Source organism: Neofelis nebulosa, chromosome 3 (assembly GCF_028018385.1).
Source record: "Neofelis nebulosa isolate mNeoNeb1 chromosome 3, mNeoNeb1.pri, whole genome shotgun sequence".
NCBI lineage: Eukaryota > Metazoa > Chordata > Mammalia > Carnivora > Felidae > Neofelis > Neofelis nebulosa.
Genome location: NC_080784.1, coordinates 59982133 through 60006916, shown reverse-complemented (window position 1 = coordinate 60006916; position 24784 = coordinate 59982133). Strand labels below are relative to the sequence as shown.

Below are 24784 nucleotides of genomic sequence, written 5' to 3'. Positions count from 1 at the left end.
ATATTTGCTGCTCTTCTTTAGTGACTGAAAGCAAGGTTTCAAACATTACTATATCAGAAAAAAAATGCCTGAAAAGAGAACCCCAAATCTGAGACCATACCTAGAGAAATGGGGAGAACCCCATGGGAAATATAAATTATTCTATGCCTGATGCATTTGGAATTTCCTCCTGTACCTCAGTCACAGGAAAAGACCTACCAACCCCTATAGGAGTTACAGTATAGGGCCAGACCCAGTAACAATCTAGACACTCCGAGTTTTGAAGTTCTAACTCATTCTGCAGCTGTTAATGGCTGCACTTACCATTTCATTTCTTTCCTTAAAATTAAAAAAAAAAATAATGTTTATTTATTTTTGAGAGAGAGAGAGACAGACAGACAGACAGAACAGGAGTGGGAGAGGAGCAAAGAGAGAGGGAGACACAGAATCCAAAAGCTGTCTGTACAGAGCCCAATGACGAGCTTGAACTCGTGAACCGCAAGATCATGACCTGAGCCGAAGTTTCACATTTAACCAACTGAGCCACCCAGGCGCTGCACCCCCCCTATTTTTTAATGTTTATTTATTTTTGAGAGAGAGAGAGAGAGAGAGAGAGAGCAAGTGGGGGATGGGCATAGAGGGAGACACAGAATCCGAAACACGCTCCAGGCTCTGAGCTATCAGTACAGAACCCAATGCAGAGCTTGAACTCATGAACCCCAAGATCATAACCTGAGCCAAAGTCACACGCTTAACCAACTGAGCCACCTAGGCGCATCTCATTTGTTTCTTTTTAATTTGGAAAAAGAAAAAAAGATAGTAGCTGGGTAGTCTAGTAAATGCAAAATCTCAGTGATAGGACTATGAGGATTAAAAGTACATTAGGTCTAGGGCGAAAATGGTCATGTAGGAAAGAGTTGAAGGAGCAGCACAATTAATTGTTGTGTTTTGAAGAAAACTCACTAGACCCCCTCATTTCACAAGGATATCACTCTCTATAAGTCAAACATAACGATAGATAATATACACCTAAAAAAAATAAAAAGACTTTTTTATTGGTTAAATGGCCGCTTATATTACACTTCCTAAGACCTCACTGAAAATCATAATTGACTGTTTTTCTCTGAGCAGATAAATGAGTTTTTCTTAGTTGTGATAGATCTTTCCTCTAGGTCACCTCACTGTTATTCTCTAGTATTTCCCCTCTCTCACATGTCTCCCTGCTCACACTCTTACCCTCTAAACACACTACAAGATTAAAAAAGCAGCCTGCCCTACTGAAGACTTTTGATTGGCATTTTTATTTATTTGGGTTGTGGAAAAGGAGAGTCATGTCATGAGGATGAGCTGTCCAGACACCTGAATGCAGGACTGTGTAAATAGAAACTCTCCTCATATAGGAGTTGTCAGATCAATTCCTAGGGGCATAAGAAAGAAAGAGGTGAAATAAACACAGGCTTGAATTCAAGACAAACTTGTTGTGGTCAGCACTAGGGGAGATGGTAGACACAAATGGGACAAATAGCTGCCAGACGTGCTCTTCTGTTAGAGGTTCTTCCTAAAAGCTACTCACATTTGGAGATAATTGAGTCCACTGTTCCACCAAACATTTCTGTCATCTTCCAATACCTCATGCTGAGCTTATTCCCTCCTGTCAAAATGGGATGTCCTGTTAGCCCATTCTTTGACCACCCTTTACCTTTCCTCACTTTGTTTTCTTATTTGTATTGTTCTCCACCTCCACCTCCCATTTTGGAAAGTACTCTCCAAGGTTCTAAAGTAGACAATGTTTGAGTCCCTGATCTTCTCTTCTCAGCTATGGGAACTTGAATGAAATTACTTGATATCACTAGCTTTTAGGTTTCTCATATGTAACTACAGATAATAATAGTACCTATTTTGTTAGGTTGTTGTAGGGTTTAATAGAAATATGTGCATAAAACACCATATTGAGCTATTATTATTATATGGCCTTCAAGTTTCAAATTCACATTCTATGTCCTCATGAAGTCTTCTCCAATCCATGTTGGAGAAGATAGTTTCCTTTACTAATTTCCTGCAGCATTTACTATTCTCATGACCATAGGGTCATAGTATACACGGTGTTGTGGTCTACTTATTTGTGTGCATGTTTTCTCATCTGAACTAGATGGAAAATTTCTGAATGGCAGAGAGCTGTCTTTTGCAGTATCCTTAGCACAGTGCTCTGTAAATAGAAAACATACCATAAATTGTAATTAAATCAAAAGACCAAATGGATATTTTATTTTATTTTTATTTATTTTAAAAATTTATTTATTGTTTAATTTACATCCAAGTTAGTTAGCATATGGTGCAACACTGATTTCAGGAGTAGATTCCTTAATGCCCCTTGCCCATTTAGCCCATCCCCCCTCCCACAACCTCTCCAGCAACTCTCTGTTTGTTCTCGATATTTAAGAGTCATTTATGTTTTGTCCCCCTCCCTGTTTTTATATTATTTTTGCTTTCCTTCCCTTATGTTCATCTGTTTAGTATCTTAAATTCCTCATATGAGTGAAGTCATATGATATTTGTCTTTCTCTGACTAATTGCACTTAGGATAATACCCTCAAGTTCTAGCCACGTAGTTGCAAATGGCAAGATTTCATTCTTTTTGATTGCAGAGTAATACTCCATTGTGTATGTGTGTGTGTATATATATATATATATATATATATATATACACACACCACATCTTCTTTATCCATTCATCCATCGATGGACATTTGGGCTCTTTCCATACTTTGGCTATTGTCAACAGTGCTGCTATAAACGTTGGGGTACTTGTGCCCCTTCAAAACAGCACACCTGAATCCCTTGGATAAATACCTAGTAGTGCAATTGCTAGGTTATAGGGTACTTCTATTTTTAATTTTTTGAGGAACCTCCATACTGTTTTCCAGAGTGGCTGCACCAGTTTGCATTTCCACCAGCAGTGCAAAAGAGATCCTCTTTCTCCTCATCCTCACCAACATCTGTTGTTGCCTGAGTTGTTAATGTGAGCCATTCTGACAGGTGTGAGGTGGTATCTCATTGTGGTTTTGATTTGTATTTCCCTGATGATGAGTGATGTTGAGCATTTTTTTCATGTGTCAGTTGGCCATCTGGATGTCTTCTTTGGAGAAGTGTCTATTGATATCTTTTGCCCATTCTTCACTGGATTATTTGTCTTTTGGATGTTGAGTTTGATAAGTTCTTTATAGATTTTGGATACTAACCCTTTATCAGATATGTCATTTGCAAATATCTTCTCCCATTCCATTGGTTGCCTTTTAGTTTTGTTCATTGTTTCCTCCACTGTTCAGAAGCTTTTTATTTTGATGAAGTCCCAATAGTTTATTTTTGCTTTTGTTTCCCTTGCCTCTGGAGACGTGTTGAGTAAGAAGTTGCTGCCGCCGAGGTCAAAGAGGTTTTTTCCTGCTCTCTCCTCTAGGATTTTGATGACTTCCTGTCTTACATTTAGGTCTTTCATCCATTTTTGAGTTTATTTTTGTGTATGGTGTAAGAAAGTGGCCCAGGTTCATTTTTCTGAATGTCACTGTCCAGTTTTCCCAGCACCGTTTTCTGAAGAGACTGTCTTTATTCCATTGGATATTCTTTCTTGCTTTGTCAAAGATTAGTTAGCCATATGTTTGTGGGTCCATTTCTTGGTTCTCTATTCTGTTCCATTGATCTGAGTGTCTGTTTTTATGCCAGTACCATACTGTCTTGATGATTACAGCTTTGTAATACATCTGGAAATCCAGGAGTGTGATGCCTCTGGCTTTGTTTTTGTTTTTTTTTCTCTCAAGATTGCTTTGGCTATTTGGGGTCTTTTCTGGTTCCATACAAATTTTAGGATTGCTTGTTCTAGCTCTGTGAAGAATGCTGGTGTTATTTTGATATTGCATATTCATATTGCATTGAATATGTTAATTGCTTTGGGTGGTATCGACATTTTAACAATGTTTGTCCTTCCAATCCAGGAGCATGGAATATTTTTCTATTTCTTTTGTGTATTCTTCAACTTCTTTCATAACCTTTCTATAGTTTTCAGTGTAAAGATTTTTCACCTCTTTGGTTATGTTTATTCCTAGGTATGTCATGGTTTTTGGTGCAATTGTAAATGGAATCAAATTGATTTCTCTTTCTGTTGCTTCATTATTGGTGTATAGGAAGCAACCGATTTCTCTGCATTGATTTTATATCCTGTGACTTTGCTGGATTCCTGGATCAGATATAGTAGTTTTTTTGGTGGAATCTTTTGGGTTTTCTACATAGAGTATCATGTCACTGCAAAGAGTGAAAGATTGACTTTCTCCTGGCTGATTTGGATGCCTTTTATTCCTTTGTGTTGTCTGATTGCTGAGTCTAAGATTTCTAATCCTATGTTGAATAACAGTGGTGAGAATGGACATCCCTGTCATGTTCCTGATCTTAGGGGGTAAGCTCTCAGTTTTTCCCCACTGAGGATGATATTAGCAGTGGGTCTTTCATATATGGCTTTTATGATCTTGAGGTATGATCCTTCTACCCCTACTTTCTTGAGCGTTTTTATCAAGAAAGGATGCTGTAGTTTGTCAAATGATTTCTCTGCATCTATTGAGAGGATCATGTGGTTCTTGTCCTTTCTTTTATTGATGTGATGTACTATATTGATTATTTTGCAGATATTGAATGAGCTCTGCATCTCAGGTGTAAATTCCACTTGGTCGTGGCGAATAATTCTTTTAATGTGTTGTTGGATCTGGTTGGATCTGGTTAGTATCTTGTTGAGGATTTTTGCATCTATGTTCATTAGGGAAATTGGTCTGTAGTTCTCCTTTTTAATGGGGTCTTTGTCTGATTTTGGAATCAAGGTAATGATGGCTTCATAGAAAGAGTTTGGAAATTTTCCTTCCATTTCTATTTTTTGGAACAGATTCAAGAGAATAGGTGTTAACTCTTCCTTAAATGTTTGGTAGAATTCCCCTGGAAAGCCATCTGGCCCTGGACTCTTGTTTTTTGGGAGATTTTTGATTACTAATTCGATTTCTTTACTAGTTATGGGCCTGTTCAATTTTTCTATTCTGTTCAAATTTTCTATTTCTTCCTGTTCAGTTTTGGTAGTTTATATGTTTCTAGGAATTTGTCCATTTCTTCCAGATTGCCCATTTTATTGGTGTATAATTGCTCATAATATTCTCTTATTATTGTTTGTATTTCTGTAGTGTTGGTGGTGATCTCCCCTCTTTCACTCTGAATTTTATTTATTTGGGTCCTTTCCTTTTCCTTTTTGAACAAACTGGCTAGGGGTTTATCAATTTTGTTAATTCTTTCAAAGAACCAGCTTCTGGTTTCATTGATCTGTTCTACTGTTTTTTTGGTTTTGATAGCATTGATTTCTGCTCTAATCTTTAATTATTTCCTGTCTTCTGCTGGTTTTGGGTTTTGTTTGCTGTTCTTTTTCTAGATCTTTAAGTGTAAAGTAAGGTTGAGGTATCTGAGACCTATCTTCCTTCTTTAGGAAGGCCTGGATTGCTATATACTTTCCTCTCATGACTGCCTTTGCTGCATCCCAGAGGCTTTGGGCTGTGGTGTTATCATTTTCATTGGCTTCCATGTACTTTTTAATTTCCTCTTTAATTTCTTGGTTAGCCCATTCATTCTTTAGTAGGATGGTCTTCAGTCTCCAAGTATTTGTTACCTTTCCGTACAACAGCCAGTGTTCATCTCAACAAGTGCCCTCCTCAATGCCCACCACCCACTTTCCCCTCTCCCCCAACCCCCAAAATGGTTTAGTGTTGATCTGGCTACATTTCAGGGATGAGAGATGCAAAAAAATCTTCCATGTTGTTCCACCATCTTGGCCCCTGCCAAATGGATATTTTAATGAATTGGTTGAATGGATCATGATTTAGGTAGTCAAAAACCAGTTTGGCTGCTCTTAATCCATCACTCATGTGGAAGAATAAAAGTGTTGGAGCAGTAAAAAGGATTTTTGGAGAATTCAGCTCCTGGGGACCCAAAGATATCTAATGAGTGAATGCTTAGGTGTGGTAGTGGGTGTCCAGAAAGGAGAGAGCAGCAACAAGCCCAGCATGCCTTATCCAAGATGCAAGACTGTAACCTTTTAATTAAGATTGAAATTTTAACTTATTGCACCATCCTGTACATATTCATTACTGAATAAAGAATAATTTTTAATGACTTGACATTGCTGGAAGACTTTTTTAATTTGAGAGTGATTAAAAGAGTTTTTATCCAAATGCAAGGGGAAGAGCTTGCCCCAAGAGTGAATTTGAATGGTCATGTAGGAAAACAAAGTTGTTTTCTGATTTTACCCCAGGGGTCCCACTGCTAACGTAATGGTTTTGAGAAGTGGACTTAGTGTCAACCTTGGTTTGTAGAACAGCAACTAGAGGTAGAAGAACTTGCAGAAAAAGGTACAAAAGCTGTTAGAGGGAAGTAGAGGTCATGAAAGGGTGACCTACTCGTTGCAGAAAGGGAAAGAAATGCTGTTGCACGGCCATCAACTCAATTCCATCCAATGGCCTTGATTGATGTAGAGGATGTGGATGGTTACATATATGCGTATCTTTTACTTCTCTCTCTTCACCCCACACTGAGGGATAGATCTCGCTCATCTCCTCCTACAGTTGCCACCTTGAGTCACTGCCCAGCTTTTGCTTCTTGGGCCCTATGGCACAAAGCAGGAGCAAGCACTCTAATTTACCAGACCAATTTATCAGGAAAGTTCTGATTCTCCCAAATCTTGACTAGACTGCTTAAAGAAAAAAAAGTTTCTATTGAGATGTAATTGTCAGTTGCTATGGTATTCTGTGCAAATACAAGTTCTTTTATTCTGTGGAAAGCTTTCAGAGAAGTCATCACACAGTGTCTGTCACAGAATGAATTGCTATTAAAACCAGTTTGTTTATAGGTTACACCTCCAGCTGGCAAGCCCTTGAGATTTTATCATTTATATTAGCTGCACCTGAGATCCATTTGAGACCAGCACTCACAAATTATCACATGTGAAATTGTCAACTCTCAGTTAAGTGTTTATTGGGATGGGCTTGGGGAGGAAAAGATGCATTTTTGGGAACTGGCAAAGATAGGAACTAGGTAAACTTGTTTTCTTTCCATGCCAAGGGATTTGAGTTATAATTACAGGAACAAGGTTTGATTATAGCATCTGAATAAGTGGCCAAATGTAGTAACTAAGTTGATATGTTTTTTTTCATCTCTTTGACTTCCTTTTTTTTTTTTTGGTTCCTTATTATTGCCTCTCCAGTCCCCACTGGCTCCTATTATTTCCTATTTTAGAGCCTTGGCAGAGTTTGTAATTTCTGGGTTGTGGCCCCTATTCCAGATTTTCTGTCCTTCTATGGTAATTTACCATTGCCAAAAGAACAGCTAGGGAAGATATAAATCCAGCTCAGGCTATTGAAGAGTGTTAATGGCCAAATGCATGACATTTGGGGCTTGAGAGAACTGTTTTTTAATTGTGATGGGAAAAATAAACTTTGGAAGATAGTAGTGTGGCATAGGTCTGTCTCAGCTTGAGCCAGCGCCTACGGCATTAATTCTCACTAGGGATTTGGCTTGGGGGAGAGTGGTATCTGTGGTGAGGGAAAGATAGGAATGCCAAAGACAGCCTGATATTTGTTAAGCAGTAACATTTCAGAGCACAGATTCTATAGACAGAAGGCACGGGGTCAGGTCCCAGTTTTAGCATTTAGTGCTTAATCTCCTATACTCCATTTGCAAAATGTGGGTGTTAGTAGTAAGTCTCTTTCAGGGGTGTTTCGAGTTAAGCTGCATAAAAGACTTCAAGTGGTGCGTGATACATTATGCCCTTTGTAAGTGCCAGCTAATATTATTATGTTTCTTTAGTCCTCTGCAGTGGACTCCTTTCTGAGCCAGGTAGGGAGAGGGACTGCAGGAGGGATTCTGGGAGACCCAGGGACTCTGGCAGCACTGTGTTTATTTCTAATCAAAAAAGTGTACCCCAGAGAGGGAAAAAGAACTCTTTGCCTGACACTTTGAGGAACATACCAAACATGATTCTTTTTTTTTTTTTTTTTTTAATGGAACGCTTCACGAATTTGCATGTGATCCTTGCACAGGGGCCATGCTAATCTTCTCTGTATCATTCCAGTTTTAGTATATGTGCTGCTGCAGCGAGCACCCAAACATGATTTTTGATTCAGTGACAATCCTGGGCTTTAGAACCCTCAGGGTTTCCCTTGGGAACATCAGGAGACAGTACAGCTTTCATGGAGGGACCAGCACCAATGTCCTTTTTGGTAAGGCAAGCAGTGCTGGTGAGGGCAGTTGAAAGGGAAGAACTGGAGAGGCCTGTTTGTGCACACAGAAGTCAAGCCCTAATGCTCTCAGAGATCCAATAAGGGGCACTTTTGGGTGGTGAAAGTCCTGTATGCAAAAGCTGGCAAAGTCTTGGGAAACTCCAGTTACACAAATAAAAGAGATCTCACCAAATACACTGATTCTCAGGAAGAGTGTCTTGAAGACTTTTACATCTTTTCTTGCTATCTTATCTTTTTTTTTTATTACAAGGAAAAATTGATTAGAAAATTGTCTTCTTTTTAATGGTTCAGGTGAAGTGTCATATGAAAATAGCATTTTTTTTCTATCAAATGTGATCTCTTGATATTTTATCTTTATCTGCTACCTAAACCACATGGTTGTTTCCACAATATCTGGGATTTAAACATGTTATTAGTTCTGCCTATGGGAACTGGAAAACAGGCTGAGAAGGTATTTACTTACTGCCTCTACTCAGGGTTTCGAGCTCATTCTTGTGGATGCTGCCTCAAATTTACCATCCTTGCTCTCCATCTTTAAAATTTTTTTTTTAATGTTTATTTATTTTTGAAGGAGAGAGAGACAGAGCATGAGCAGAGGAGGGGCAGAGAGAGAGGGAGACACAGAATCCCAAGCAGCTTCCGGGTTCTGAGCTGACAGCACAGAGCTGGACGTGGGGCTCAAACTCACGAACTGTGCCTGAGCCGAAGTTAGTTGCTTCACTGACAGAGCCCCCCAGGCGCCCCTTGCCCTCCATCTTTAATATTACTCAATTAATAGTGTCATTGGAAATGCTGACACAAATATTGTTAGCAAAGCCAAGATAATCATTGGAGCAATGATTGATACCTCTGTGCTTGCTGATGATATAATTTACTTAGCAGGTTTCATCTCAGTGCTAGGTAAACATAAAGCTGGTATGAACATGAGCCTGGGTATGCGTCTGTCATGTGTTCCTTGTTGAATGAATGAACTGGATGTTGGTGCTTGAGGATTGATCTTGTCTTTGCTGTCCTAGTCAGGCAAGATCTGTGATCAGTGTCTTAGAGTTTAGCATGTAATTGCTCTCTAAACAATTGCTTCATACATTCTAGTATTCTCTTTCCAGATAGACGATCATTTCTTGGAAGCAAGAGTCTTTTTACACTTCATAGTTATTTCTGCAGTATTTAGCAGAGTCCAGAACATATAAAGGCTTAATAAACATTTAATTGCTTCTGAAAAAAAAAAAAGTGCAGCAAAGGAAAAAAAAGAGTGCAACCAAGCAAACATTTTCTCCTTTCAGTTCAGGTAGCATTTATATTCCCCTTGCTCATATGCTATTTCTGCTGTAAGAAGGGATTAGCCTTATCTATTTCCCTTACTTCTCCACACCTGCCATCAGAATGTGGCTGATGTGGACTTTTTCCACACTAGAGAAGATACTGCTGCCATGTCGATAATATTGAAAGAAGGAGTGAGGATTTATAGGAAAGTTGGTTGTAAGAAAGAAACACCCTTTGCATTGTGAAACTCAGATCTATTGTGAGTCAGCAGTGATGGTGAAAATACACAGAATGCAATGGTAGTCTAATGGGTCTGAATAACATCAGACTGATGCATAAAATGAACATGTGGTGGAACAGAATGCAGAAATGAGAAACAAGTTTCTACAGATGGATCCTTATTAATTTATACAATAAGTGTACCTCTTTGTGTCCCCATTTCGTTGGAGCAAAGTTTTGCTAACCATGCAAATATTAGACATTTACTTGCATAATTTCCCTTGTGTATTTTTACATACACTACATTTTGAAAATGCAATTGAGAATTGGATTTTTCTCACAATTGCTCTCTTTTACTGTTTTGACACAGAAATTATTGTTAATAGACTTCTCCATGAGGATTATGCCTTTCTTTCCAAATGTTGAACACAATGTTAAATGAAATGAGCAGGCCACGCAATTCCTTAAACACAAAAGCTATTCAGCCCTCCTACTCTTCTACTTCTGTGCAAGTGCTCCCTCTCAATCCTTTTCTTTTTCCTTCTGACTTTTACCAGTTCTGGGCAGGAGATCTAGGTCTGTTGATACCTCTCAACTCCCTTCTGGGGGTGTGTTTTAGTTTCTGTCTGCCATAATAAAATACCACAGACTGAGTGACTTAAACAACAGAAATTTATTTTCTCACTGTTTTGGAGGCTGCAAGTCCAAGATCAGGTGCCCACAGTGTTAGTTTCTCCTGAGGCCTCTCTTGTTGGCTTGCATTTGGCTGCCTTTTCACTATTTCCTCATATAGTTCTCCTGCTTGTGTTTTCTTTTTTTTTTTTTTTTTAAATAATGATACATTCATATGTATCATTTTTTTTTTTTTTTAATTTTTTTTCCAACGTTTTTTTATTTATTTTTGGGACAGAGAGAGACAGAGCATGAACGGGGGAGGGGCAGAGAGAGAGGGAGACACAGAATCGGAAACAGGCTCCAGGCTCTGAGCCATCAGCCCAGAGCCTGACGCGGGGCTCGAACTCACGGACCGCGAGATCGTGACCTGGCTGAAGTCGGACGCTTAACCGACTGCGCCACCCAGGCGCCCCTCCTGCTTGTGTTTTCTGTGTCATGATCTTCTCTTCTTCTTTTTTTTAATGGTTACTTATTTTTTGGGTGCCTGGGTGGTTCAGTCAGTTAAGCGTCTGACTTCAGCTCAGGTCATGATCTCACAGTTTGTGAGTTCGAGCCCCACGTTGGGCTCTGTGCTAACAGCTCAGAGCCTGGAGCCTGCTTCAGATTCTGTGTCTTCCTCTCTCTCTCTACCCCTCTCCCATTCATGCTCTGTCTCTCTGTCAGAAATAAATAAACATTAAAAAAATTATTAATGTTTACTTATTTTTGAGAGAGAGAAAGAAGGGCGGGGGGGGGGGGGTGAGGATCCAAAGGGGGCTCTACACTGACAGCAGAGAGCCTGAGTAAGGGGCTCAAACTCATGAACCATGAGATCATGACCTGAGCCAAAGTCAGACACAACCAACTGAGCCACCCAGGCCTCCCATGATCTTCTTTTCTTATAAGGACGCTAGTTATATTGGATTATGGCACACCATTATGACCTCACTTTAACTTAATTATCTTTTTAGAGGCACATCTCCAAATGCAGTCACAATCTAAGGTACAGGAGTTAGGGCTTCAACATTTGAATTTTTCAGGGACACATTCAGCTCATAACATGGTATTACTCGAAAATGTTGTGCCTGTCTAGTCTTGTTCTATTTAGAATAAAGATACATAAGGTCCATGCCTTATTTTTGAAGTATTAGAATTAGATGCCATCTTTCAAATACATAGAAATTATTTTGTTCTCTTAAATGATTAAACTAGTAATTGTCAATGAAGGCAGGACAGCTCCTGGTAGCATTTTAGAAATTTTTTGGAAGTTTTTGGTTGTCACAATGATTGAGGGTGCTACTATGTAAGGCATAGCATCTGATTATTTTTGTAGCAGCTGTGTATCAAACTACATTTTAAAAATTACAACTTGTGGCACACCTGGGTGGCTCAGTCGGTTAAGCGTCTGACTTGTCTCAGGTCATGATCTTGCAGTTGATGAGTTCAAGGCACACGTTGAGCTTTGTGCTGTCGGCTTGGAGCCTGGAGCCTGCTTCAGATTCTGTCTCTCCCTCTCTCTCTGCCCCTCCCTTGCTCTCACTCTGTCTTTCTCTCTCTCTCAAAAAGAAATAAACATTAAAAAAAAGACTAAAAAATTAGTTTGCTTTCTTCTTGTTTATATTTTGTCATTGTAAAATAAATTACATTTTATAATTTATATTATAATTAGGGCATTATATTAATTCGTAGGTAAGTTACCTATGAATTTTATATCAATATCATAATGGTGGTATTATAAAATATTTGTTTTAAAAAAGAGGTGTTGGATGGGGTGCCTGGGTGGCTTAGTGTTTTGACCATCAGACTTCGGCTTAGGTCATGATCTCACAGTTTGTGAGATCGAGCCCCATGTTGGGCTTTGCACTGATAGAGTGGAGCCTGCTTGGGATTCTCTTTCTCTCTCTCTCTCTTGCTTGCTCGCTCTCTCTCTCTCTCTGTCTGTCACTCTCCTGCTCTCTCCCTGTCTCTCAAAAATAAATAAACATTAAAAAAATTAAAAAAAAGAGGTGTTGGGTTTGATAGGGTTGAGACTCTCTAACTAGATGTTAACTTTCTTAAGGGCAGGGATATCTCTTACTCATTTTTGTTTCCCAAATTCTAAACCATCTATGGTACACAGAAAGTGTTCAATATATAGTTGTTAACTAAGTGAATGCTTTATTCAGATATTCTTTTATTGTTACCATTGTGGAAATGTTGAAAAAGGAGACATTTTAATATCTATCACAATTAATGTTTTCACTGATTTTTGAATACCTCTGGGTAATTTACTATTCATTAATAAATGAGAATAAAAGGCACACGATATTGGTCATAGTGGTAGAAGGGGAGGCAGAAACTTACATGTCTTAGTGGCCAGAGGACAAGAGAATTTCCAGAAGGAGGGCAGTATTATACAACTCAATTCGTTGTTTTTGTGGAGATTAATTTATAGACTGAGAATTGCCTTGGTTTGCAATCAAATGAAGTTGATTTTGAATGTTTCCCTAAGTGGAACTTCTTGTAATCCCCATCCTTTGAATTCTCCAAAGAAAGGAAAGAGGAAAGATGATTAGGAGTCAGGCTTAAGAACCTCCTATTCCTTACTCCTTAGTAGGAAAAGAAGCAAACAAATAAAAAAACACCAGTTTCATAATTCCAGTGTCACAGTTGTGTTCCTTGGTTAGTCGACTTTGAGTTCAGCAGGTAGAAAGTTGATCAGGGAGTACTCTCAAGATTTACACCTGTACATGAGAAGGAAGGGTAGCAGGATTGTGCAAAGGAAGAAGCTGAACTGTAATGGAATCTTGACAAAAGTCTCAGTTGACCCCGGAGGGAGCACTGAAACCAAAGCTGTTTTGTTTTTTATTTTTTTTTAAATTTTTAAATTTTTAAATTTTTTACTTTTTATTTTTGTTTTGAAATTTATTGTCAGATTGGTTTCCATACAACACCCAGTGCTCATCCCAAAAGGTGCCCTCCTCAATACCCATCACCCACCCTCCCTCCCACCCCCTCATCAGCCCTCAGTTTGTTCTCAGTTTTTTTTTTTTTTTTTTTTTTTTTTTTAATTTTTTTTTTCAACGTTTTTTATTTATTTTTGGGACAGAGAGAGACAGAGCATGAACGGGGGAGGGGCAGAGAGAGAGGGAGACACAGAATCGGAAACAGGCTCCGAGCCATCAGCCCAGAGCCTGACGCGGGGCTCGAACTCACGGACCGCGAGATCGTGACCTGGCTGAAGTCGGACGCTTAACCGACTGCGCCACCCAGGTGCCCCTGTTCTCAGTTTTTAAGAGTCTCTTATGCTTTGGCTCTCTCCCACTCTAACCTCTTTTTTTTTTTTTTTCTGTTTATTTTGTTTTATTTATTTATTTATTTATTTATTTATTTGAAATTTATTAAACCAAAGCTGTTTTGAATTTTTCTAGATTTCAGGAGTAGAGGTTGGAGTTTTATTATTTTTTTTTATTTTTAGTTTTTTAATATTTATTTATTTTTGAGAGAGAGACAGAGACAGAATGCGAGCAGGGAGGGGTAGAGAGAGAGGGAGACATAGAATCCAAAGCAGGCTTCAGGCTCCGAGGTGTCAGCACAGAGCCTGATGTGGGGCTCGAACCCACAAGCTGTGAGATCGTGACCTAAGCTGAAGTCAGATGCTTAACTGACTGAGCCACCCAGGTGCCCCGAGGTTGGACTTTTAGATGCCATACTGACTGGTCACTGGGAGTAGGCTGCCCCAGGAAGAGAGTATGACCTTGAGTGAGCTGACTTTTCTCAGTTGAGAGTGATCTGCAGAGAGGGACTCAAATGAGATCAGTGAGCCGCCAGCCCTCCCAGCAGTCGGGGGTCTGGGGACTGCAGTCCTGAAGGGTCATCAGGCAGGCTCATCATAGTGTCCACTTCACCTCAGATCTGCTTTCCCAGAATTCTGCTTAAAACTGGCAAGTGCACAAGAGATTCAAGCTTGCAATGTTCAATGTTATAAGTAAAATGGGGTCGTGATACGGTTAGTCTCTCTCTGACTTGTGAAATCTTCCTATCTTCTCTACCGTCTTGGTCTTTCTTTCTTTCTTTCTTTCCTTCCTTCCTTCCTTCCTTCCTTCCTTCCTTCCTTCTTTCCTTCCTTCCTTCCTTCCTTCCTTCCTTCCTTCCTTCCTTCCTTCCTTCCTTTGTCCATCTCTTTCTTTCTTTCTTTCTTTCTTTCTTTCTTTCTTTCTTTCTTTCTTTCTTTCTTTCTTTCTTTCTTTCTTTCTTTCTTCAAGACCAATATGAAGAATGAGACATATACTAACATCTAAAAATAGTGAGTTTAATGCCCCATCTAAAGCAGATGGAAGAACATTTCTTTCCTGTCCTAACAAAGGTAATTCCTTTCCTCTATAGAATTGAGGTGATAACGATGTATGTATGATTCAGTGTGGGAATTGTCAGGACAATGAAACAATTTTGCTTAAACACTTTCCTCCAATCAGAGTTTGAAATGAATTACCAAGTTAAGCCACCAAACTGCATACTCAACTCCTTGTTCTCTTCATATTTTGTTTTCTGTTTCAACCGGAAGTTTTGTTTTCTCCCCTCTTCTTGTCAGATACTGTTAGGGAAATCCTCATGTAATGTCCTTAGATGATCTCCCACATTCAAATATGTTTTCCTCAGCTGAAAGACTTAGGCTCCTCATTCAAACTAATTCCAGCTCTCAGACAATTTAGAAGGCTGGTGTTTGTTTTCCTGACTAGAAGCTTTCTGCTTTGGGGCCAGAAAATCTATTTTGATTTCAATCCCAGCAGCTGAACAATTTGTGATACAATGGGCATAAAATAAGCAGGAAATTCAAAGTAATATTTCTCATGGTTTCGTTTGGCATAGGGGGCTTTCATTCTCTCTTCACACTAAGCATTTCTATCTATACAGAAAAACATATGAATTCTCTTTTCACTTTCCTTCATTTGTAGACCAGAATTATGGTCTACAGATTATGTTATATTGAAGATAATGTTCAAAAAGACATGTCCCATTTGTGTCCTGCTCAGGGCTTAAGCTGTTTCTTGAACATCCAATGTGTTAAACATAAATGTCTTTATTGGTCGGTTGTCTCTATCTATTCAAACCTTAGGCTTTGGTTTTTCCATGTCAGTTCTCTTGGTGTGACTTTGGAAGGCAGACAACCTTAGGGTCGTAAAATGACACGAAATAGGACCTGGCAGGGCACCCAGCAGCTTCAGAGAGAGGAGGTGGCAGAAGCTGCAGATAGGTATTTTTCTGTTTGGCTGTTTCTCTGACTCTTTAATTCAGCAGCATTTGTGAGATTCACCCAGAGTTTTGCATATAGGTGTAGATTTTTCACTGTCTTTGCCATGTTGGGGGTCGTTTTTCAGCCTTCTTTTCCCCTACCTCTAGCTTCTGTTTCATTAGCAAATGCTGGTCAATGTAATCTTCCAGTATATTTCTAAAATCTTTCTCCCTCCAGCCATCTCCTCAGACCCCATCCAGGCTCTAGCCAACAGTACTTGCTGGACTGCGACAGTTGTATTTTGATGAGTATCCTCACTTCCCCTCTTGCTTCCCTCCAATCCTGTCTACACAGGCAGCCAGTAGGACCCCCCCCCCCAAAAAAAAGCAGATTGTAGCGTGTCATGTTAGTCATGAACTTGAAACTTGAAACATTTCATGGATTCCCAGTGTGTATCCCAGTGGGGATAACGCTCAAAGCCCATAAGTATGTAGTCTGCGAGGCCCTGCAGGACTGGCTTCTGCCTAATACTGCCCCTTTACTCTCTCCTGCCACTTTCTCCAGCCCCATTATGTGTGTCCAGTTCCTCAAAAGTAAAACACTTCCCTGTTCTCAACTTTGATGTATGCTATTTGGGGTGGAGGGGGGGATGTTATCTTTTCCTACTTGAAATTGTTTCCCACCCTTCCTTAATCTGGCCAATTTCTACTCAGTCATTTCTCAGAGAGGCTGCCTTCCCTGATGTACCTGGTTCCATTAAGTCTCCTTGTCATTTTCACTGACAGTGGTTGCCACGTCCGACATATTACCGTATGATTGCTTAACGCTTCTCTTCCCAACGAGGCTGTGGGCATTTATGGGGGCAAGTCTGTTTTGGTTTTGTATCTGCAGTGTCTAGCACAGTGCCCAGTACATAATGGCAGCCCCCAAATATTTTTGGAATGAACAACTAGTTAAAATGGAGTTTCAGGGAGTATGACAAAGTTTACCAGAAAATGTATTAAGAGGGACTTTTCATTCACACCCTTTGATCTGAGACTTCTTTATCTGAAAATAGATAATTTTGGTATCAGGATTTCTGAGCACATTGTACCACAACAAGTCAATGTAGGCAACCATTTGCTTAATGAGCTGCTTGGCCAAAGCTCAACCTTTCATTTTAGAGAAATATAGCCCTTAAATTAGAAGCAGCATGAACACTAAGCCAGAGTTCCAGTCTGAAACTTTAAAGCTGACTACATCCGTATGAATCACATCTATAGGCAACAACACTCATCCCAGCCCCCTGTTTATGCTCTCCTTCTCCACCACTATAGCAGATAGACAATCTATAATTTAGTAAGTAAATGTGCAGCGAATAAAATGACAGGTTAAGAAGCTGACCAAACTCTGGATTGCCGATGGCTTCTTAGGCCACAAGAGGGAGCTGTTTAAATTCTTGTTAAACACGAACAATTGAAAGAAGGGATTTGGCAATCACGAGGTTGGCCAGATGGACACCTATTTATATGATATTGACTCTGGAATTCCACTTATTTTTAAACTATAAAAATTTCAATTCTTTTTATCTGCAATGTAATTTGCATTTTAAATGGTGTTGTTAAAGGCAGAGAATTGTTTTTGCTTTAAAATCTAAGTTTAATTTAACTAGTGTGGAAAGTATAAGTATTCAACTAAGTGACCAAGAGATGAAAATACCTTTCAAAGTTAATCTTATTTTCTAAATACTTAATAAACAGCCTTAGGAAGGAAATAAGCTTTTCTTTAAAAAGTTGTGGTTTGTTTCAGGAATTAGTCTAGAGTCTATTTAAATATGTAAATATCTGTGCAAATTATCAGATTTTTAAAGAAAATTTTTTTATGTTTGTTTATTTTTGAGAGAGAGAGACAGAGAATGAGCAGGGGAGGGGCCGAGAGAGAAGCAAGCTCCAGGTTCTGAGCTGTCAGGGGCTTAAACTCACGGTGAGATCATGACCTGAGCTGAATTCAGATGCTTAATTGACTGAGCCACCCAGGTGCCCCAGTCATCACATTTTTAAAAGAAATGTACAAATTGTGGCTTGAGAACTTATTTCTTAAGAACACTAGAGTCTAATTATAGACATATTTACATACCATGGATTCAATTATACGGTAGCTATAGACGTGCCAACATCCTGTTCACCCAGAGAATGCAGTTGAACTGCCAAAAGGGACAGGACCCATGGGCAGAAGTATCTTTTTCTAGTGAGAAGCTAGTCAGGGGCCATACGTGTATTGTTCGGCATCAAATGATGAATCGTAATAGTAACACCACCAGTAACATTCACTGGGTGTTTACATAGGCTGCCGGGCACTCTGCTATAGCCTAGTTCATTAATTCCTCACAACCTTGTGAAGTAGCCACTAATACTATTTTTATTTTAGAAATGAGAAAACTTGAGGCTTAGAGAAACAGTGACATCACAAAGCTATTGAGTGGAGGAGCCATGACCTGAATCCCCTTTCAGGGTTAGTTTCCCTAAATGAATTCTACTCAGTTGGCAAATCTGACTGTGGGTCAAATCATTGGTCCTTTGGATAGAATGCTTCTCACTCCATAATGGGTTAAACCTGTAAGTCATTATCCTTATTTTGAACACCAAGATTCTTCCAAGATTCTCTTCTTCCCCTAAAATGTTTTGTCCTAGGACAGGAGAGGAAAGCTTTTATACTTGTATAAAGGACAGCTCTATCTGCAATGATTGTCAGTAAATAGAAAATGTGTTGAAGATGCTGGTTTTCTGCTGATTCACCCATGTGATGTCAAGCTACGTGGAAACACAAACTTACCTGAATCATGAAGAACACACACCATTTAATGCTAAAAGAGAAGTCATCAAAAATACTCTAAGCACATGACTTTTTATTTATTTATTTATTTTTTAAAAATTTTTTTTCAACGTTTTTTATTTATTTTTGGGACAGAGAGACAGAGCATGAACGGGGGAGGGGCAGAGAGAGAGGGAGACACAGAATCGGAAACAGGCTCCAGGCTCTGAGCCATCAGCCCAGAGCCTGATGCGGGGCTCGAACTCACGGACCGCGAGATCGTGACCTGGCTGAAGTCGGACGCTTAACCGACTGCGCCACCCAGGCGCCCCAGCACATGACTTTTTAAAAAAATTCCTATATTTTCCTGTAGTTGTCTAGAGCCTGAGTGTGTGTTTTGAGTAAATATTCAAGCATGTCTGTTAGCAGAAATCTAAATATAATCTTTCTAGCTCAAGGTGGGGCTGTGGCTCATGAAGTACAGGGGGAGTAGGAAGGTCTGAATCCTTTTGTTAATGATTGTGTGTCATCTGCCTGCATTTTCTCTTTACTCCTACTCTCAACCCTATTCCTAGCTGGGCTCTTTAAACACTTGAAAAGTACTGCTGATTTTTCTTATGAGAGTATGAGAAAATGGCATTCCTGAATATAAAAATAAATGACCCATTCTCATTCCTTAATTTTTTGGTAATGTCTCCTTAGGTCTCTATTTAAGTTTTCCTTAAGAACTAGGCACAGAATTTGAATGAGTTTTTAAGAAGGTCTGAAAATCATAGTGTCTAAAGATCTCTGTATTTTCTATTGTTAATATAGGGTCAAGCTTGCTTGCTTTTTAATTTCAGTGGTTGACCAAAAGTCGGCACCAGGACTGAGACTGGGACATAATTTAGACCTCAGAAACGTGTTCAAATATGGTAGCAGATATGAGAAAGCTCTCTGGAAACAGGCTGAGGGTCACATTGTAGGCATCTATTCCCCACAGGATTGCCAGTTTAAAAACAGGCTGGTTAATTAAATTTGAATTTCGGATATGCAATGAATAGTTTTTTTTTTAGTATAAGTATGTCCCAAGTACTACATGGAAGATATTTTTGTTCAAAATTATTCATTATTTAGGGGCGCCTGGGCGGCTCAGTCAGTTAAGTGTCTGACTTTTGATTTCGGCTCAGGTCATGATCTCACAGTTTGTGGGTTTGAGCCTTGTGTTGGGCTCTGTGCTGACAGTGTGGAGCCTGGTTGGGATTCTCTGTCTTCCTCTCTCACTGCAGTCTCTCTCTCTCAAAATAAATAAATAGGGGGCGCCTGGGTGGCGCAGTCGGTTAAGCGTCCGACTTCAGCCAGGTCACGATCTCGCGGTCCGTGAGTTCGAGCCCCGCGTCGGGCTCTGGGCTGATGGCTCGGAGCCTGGAGCCTGCTTCCGATTCTGTGTCTCCCTCTCTCTCTGCCCCTCCCCCGTTCATGCTCTGTCTCTCTCTGTCCCAAAAATAAATTAAAAAAAAAAAATAATAAAATAAATAAATAAATAAATAAATAAACTTAAAAAATTATTCATTATCTTAAATTCATATTTAACTGGGCATCTTATGTTTTTATTTGCCAAATCTGGCAGTTCTGCTTTTCCTCTCCCTGCCGCAATAATTAGTGGAGCTTAGTGGTTCAGAGCATAGGCCTTGGAACAAGAGTGCTGGGATGACTTGCTAGCTGTGTGACCTTCAGCAGATTACTTAGCTTCTCTGTGCTGAGTTTTTCTTATCTGTGAAATGGGGATAAGAATAGAATGCCTCCCCTCCCCCACCTCAGAGTTCTGTCAGCAGCATTTGGCACAGAGCACAACTTCCTTTACCAAAATAGTTACACTTCTTTTATGAAGGTTTCTATGTCATCAGAACTCTTTCATTCACCTATTTTAAAGGATTGTAGATGATTGAAGATACAGCATTTTGTCCTATAACTGCTGAGGAGAGGTCTTTGAAAGGTCCTCAGAAACAGGGGGTGGGAATGTTTATCTTTCTTCTTAATACTCTGATCACATACACTTTTGGTTGAGCTTATAAATTTATTCAAAGATCCTGAGCCTAGAGAAAGTGAGTGACTTGGTCAAGGTCAAGCCTCAGCGGTATATCAAAATGAAGGACCTATTCCTTGGGTAGGTGGGGCTTGAAAGCTGGAGGTAAGGATGTATGTGATGTATGGAGGTAAGAAGCCTCTTGTCATCTGTGTGCATGTGGTTGCACCACTCTCTAGGAGGCCAGAAGCTCTCACTTACCCACAGGTAATGGCAGGGAAGGCATAAAGAACTCCCTCCCTGGGGTGTGAGTATGGCAGCAGGCCCAACAGCCCCCCAGAGGCACCTGCAGGAGTTAATGAATCTTCCCAAGAGTTCTCGTTCACCCCCAGGGGGAGAGATTTGAGTACCAGGGAGAATAGTTATTCATGTAGAGCCCCAAATATGTCAGAGGGACTGTTGAATATAAATTCAAGGTCTAATAATTTTTATTGTCTCGTAATGGCTGATATATTGAAGGTTTGTGAACACTGAATATTGAGAGCTATGTGTCTCCAATATTGATGAGGCTTTCCTGCTGTCATCAGTTTTCAACTTGGAAATCATTGAAAACAGAACAACAGAAATAGAGCTTTTCTTTCCATCCTGTTATTTACACTAAAGATTGCTCTGTGGGGCCATCAGAATAGCATGCTACAATTCTATTTCAAGCAAAGCCTAGAAAAGAGAAAGGAAAGCTCAGCCTATTCTTTGGGCTTAGCTTTGTCCAGAGAGGAAGAGGAGGATGAAGACCAAGGCCAGATGTGAAAGTCTGTCTGCCCTTTAGACATGGAAGAGTCTAGAACAAAGGCTAGAACCAGAAGATATTAGAAGTGGAGTGAGGCAGAGCTGTAATATTCTACCACCACCTGTCAGCTCACAGGCAAGGAAACCCAAGCCCAGGACAGTCTGGAGACTTCCACAAGGTCATATATCTGATTAGTGGAACCTTATTCTCTTCTTTCTCTGGTTGGTGTTGATTTGTGACTGTGGCTACTCTCCACAAATGCCAAGCTGATATTCGCTGAGCACTTTGAACCTGCTAGAGGAGAGGAGCTGGAGGAAGGATGCAGCACCCTCACAGGGCTGTGTGTACCTTCAGAAAATGGGGAAATGGGTGGGATTGTTAGAGTCCGGGTGGTTTTTTACAATCAATTTATCTCTTCTATGAACTGTGCATGAGTGGGTGATGGGCATAGTAGGAGGAAGTTGGGACAGGGAGAGTTTCAGTGGACACCATACAAGAGAACAAACTGGTGGTTATCAGAGAGCAGGTGGGTAGGGGATGGGTTAAAATAGGTGATGGGGATTAAGGAGGGCACTTGTGATGAACATGGGGTGTTGTATGGAAGTGTTGAATCCCTATATTGTACACCTGAAACTAATATTACACTGAATGTTAACTAACCGGAATTTAAATACAAACAAAAAAAAGAAGAAGCCTAAGATGGTATTCTTGCCCATGCAGTCTTTATAACTGCTTGAGGGAGGCAGAACAATCACACGTGGAACCATGAGAGGGTGATGACTCACTGTGTTACAGGCAACCAACTCTTAAGTGATGTTTAGAAGCTAAAATGTAGCCCATTTTCTGATCCTCAGGTGAAACAGCTTCTGTGAGTCACTCCAGTGAGGAGAGCTGTTTTGTCTCAGTAAAATGGCATGATGTGGCTTGTAAGGAGACTAGGAGTCTTAAATACACAGGACTCCTATTTAACTGTAGTCCACAAATTTTTATAAGCTTAAACATTTTGTTTGTAAATTGCTTTCCTACAGTTATATGAGGAATATGCTGTAAAATATTTTTCCAGTGGAATTATCATCATGCTTACCATTTTTTTTTCTTTTTCATTTTTTTTCTTTTTCAATCAGTTTTTAGATGTCTACTCTTTCCTCTCTTGTGTCTTCCAGGGCCAGACATTTGTTTGTAATAGGATCCTTTAGTATCACTTAAATGCTAGTTGAAGATCCTGTGCTGGATGCTGAAGGTTTTACAAAGATGAGAAAGACATGCCTTTCCCTGATGGCACAAGATGCCATGGGGGAGGAGAGGGCAGCAGAGAGGAAGGAAGAAGGAGGGGATAAGACAGGTACATAGATTCCTTTACCTCAAGGCAGGGCGTCAATAATGCCATAAGAAAGGTATCCAAATATGCCATGTGAACCAGAGATTAAATCCACTTTGGGGCAACCTCAAGATAGAAAGAGAGGAATTGGGAAAGACCGTGTGTCAAAGGTGGCATTTGAAGAATGAGTAAGCACAATGTTGCGAAGTGATGAGTGGATTAGGAGTGAATGAATAGCCCAGTCTGGCTTGAAAGTGGGTTATTTGAGGGGGTTGGTGGAGATAAGACTGAAAAAATGCTCTGAGAGTACTTTGGTTGAGGAAGCGTTTGGACTTAAGCTGATAGGCAACAGCAAAGCCTTGGAAATCCCTGAGTAAAGGAGTGACATGCAGTAAATTAACTACCACTGCTTTTCTGCGTAATGCTTTTATTAGAAGTAAACAAATGGCAAACAAGCTAGCTGATATGGAGATCTTACTCACCTAAAGAAAGGCTAAGTTGTGTTATAGAACTAAGTGTATCTCTTATACTTTCTACATGTTTGTAACTTTATATATAAATGTTCATATTAATGGCATGAGGGCTATAAAGTACTATTTATGGAATCATTGAAGGAAGATGCATCAAGGTAGATGAATCAAGGAATTGTGCTAAGTGAAAGATGTCAGATTCAAAAGATTATACACTGCATTAATCCATTTATATGGCATTTCTTTTTAAAAGTCTATTTATTTATTTTGAGAGAGAGAGAAAGCAGGAGTGGGGAAGGGGTGGGGGGGGTGAGAGAGAGAGAAAGAGAGAGAGAGAGAGAGAGAGAGAGAGAGAATCCCAAGCAGGCTGTCAGCACAGAGCCTGATGTGGGGCTCAATCTCATGAACCATAAGATCATGACCTGAGCCAAAATCAAGAGTCAGATGCTTAATCGACTGAACCACCCAGGTACCCCCATTTATAATGACATTCTGAAAAAGGCAAGACTATAGAGATGTAGAACAGATCAGTGGTTACCAGGAGTTAAAAGTGGGCAGAGGGTATGAGATCATGACCGGAACCAAAGTCAGCTGCCCAACTGACTGAGCCACCCAGGTGCCCCTATGTTAATTCATATTTAATTAATGAGAATATTAATTATCTAACTATGGTTGTAAGAAAAAACTTGCTACATATTCTCAAACACTCAGGAATTTTATTAGAGATCACATTAGCCCCATTGTGTAAATAGATGACACTCATGAATAGCATATTAATTGCTTTCACAGTGATTGCTCTTGAACTCTTGCATTTTGATATTTTTAACACATTCTTCTTCCAATCTTGTTTATGTTAGAAATTTGCTTAGTAAACTTTTTCATTATAATCATATTAAATATAAGCCTCAGATCAGATTGGATGTCACAGAGTTTGATTTAGTGGTATTCAAATTAGTGAAGTGTGTTTTTGAAATCTGGTTGTTTTAAGTACTTTTCTATCACTAGGGAATCTCAATGATAGTTGACCATTTTTTCAAGGTATAATGACTACAGCATGTAATTGAAATCAAAATTTGAAGTCACATTATCAGTGTGCTGAGGACGGAAAGTAAAGGGCTTTGTTGTTTATTATAGACCAGGATAAAAAGGACTGACCTATTATAGTTTAGAAGTTCCAAAATGATTTCATTCTGTTTCCTTTGAAACTCCTTCCTAGTTACTCTCACTGTTTTTGACTAAAATAGTGGTTGATGACTCTTTTAAAATAACACATTGCCTTTTGACTTAAACCTGCATTTACTTTGTAGAATCATAGGTTTTAGAATCTGAAATCTGAGGTGCTGTGCTCTTCAAGTCCATCATGATTACAGTTTGCATGTTAATAGGGGTGGTACTCCCAGTCAGACAGGGGCCCCCAACCAAATCTAACTTCTTTGAGGGTCAAAGGGTGGTAGCCACAAAACACATAACGTCCCATGGCCTGGGATGGAATGACCAGTTTGGATGTCCATTGATGTTTTCACTTTTGTTCTCGTGAATGACTGTCACTGTTATAAAGGGCAAATATATGTTAGAGCTATTTTAAAATTAGTAAATTAGGTTGTGGAGATTTTAAGGTCCTTATAATGTTCCAGGACACTGTCTTCATCAGACATAATTTGAACACCTTCACTTGTAAGCTTGGTTTCCTATGTCATAGTTTCTATGTCTGCCCCATTGTCATTGGGAAAAACCCTGCTTGAGCCTTCATTGTATTCTGGCTGCCCCAGCCCCCC

General features: G+C 39.6%; 1 long non-coding RNA gene and 1 other non-coding gene across 3 annotated transcripts in view; one reads left to right on the top strand and one right to left on the bottom strand.

Annotated features, from left to right (window-relative positions):
* Nucleotides 1-24784, top strand: part of LOC131506869 (uncharacterized) — a 201345-nt gene that overhangs the window by 14155 nt on the left and 162406 nt on the right. The window lies entirely within an intron of this gene.
* LOC131508174 (U6 spliceosomal RNA) lies at nucleotides 8046-8152 on the bottom strand. Its single transcript, XR_009259885.1, has one exon. It is a non-coding gene; the product is annotated as a U6 spliceosomal RNA (small nuclear RNA).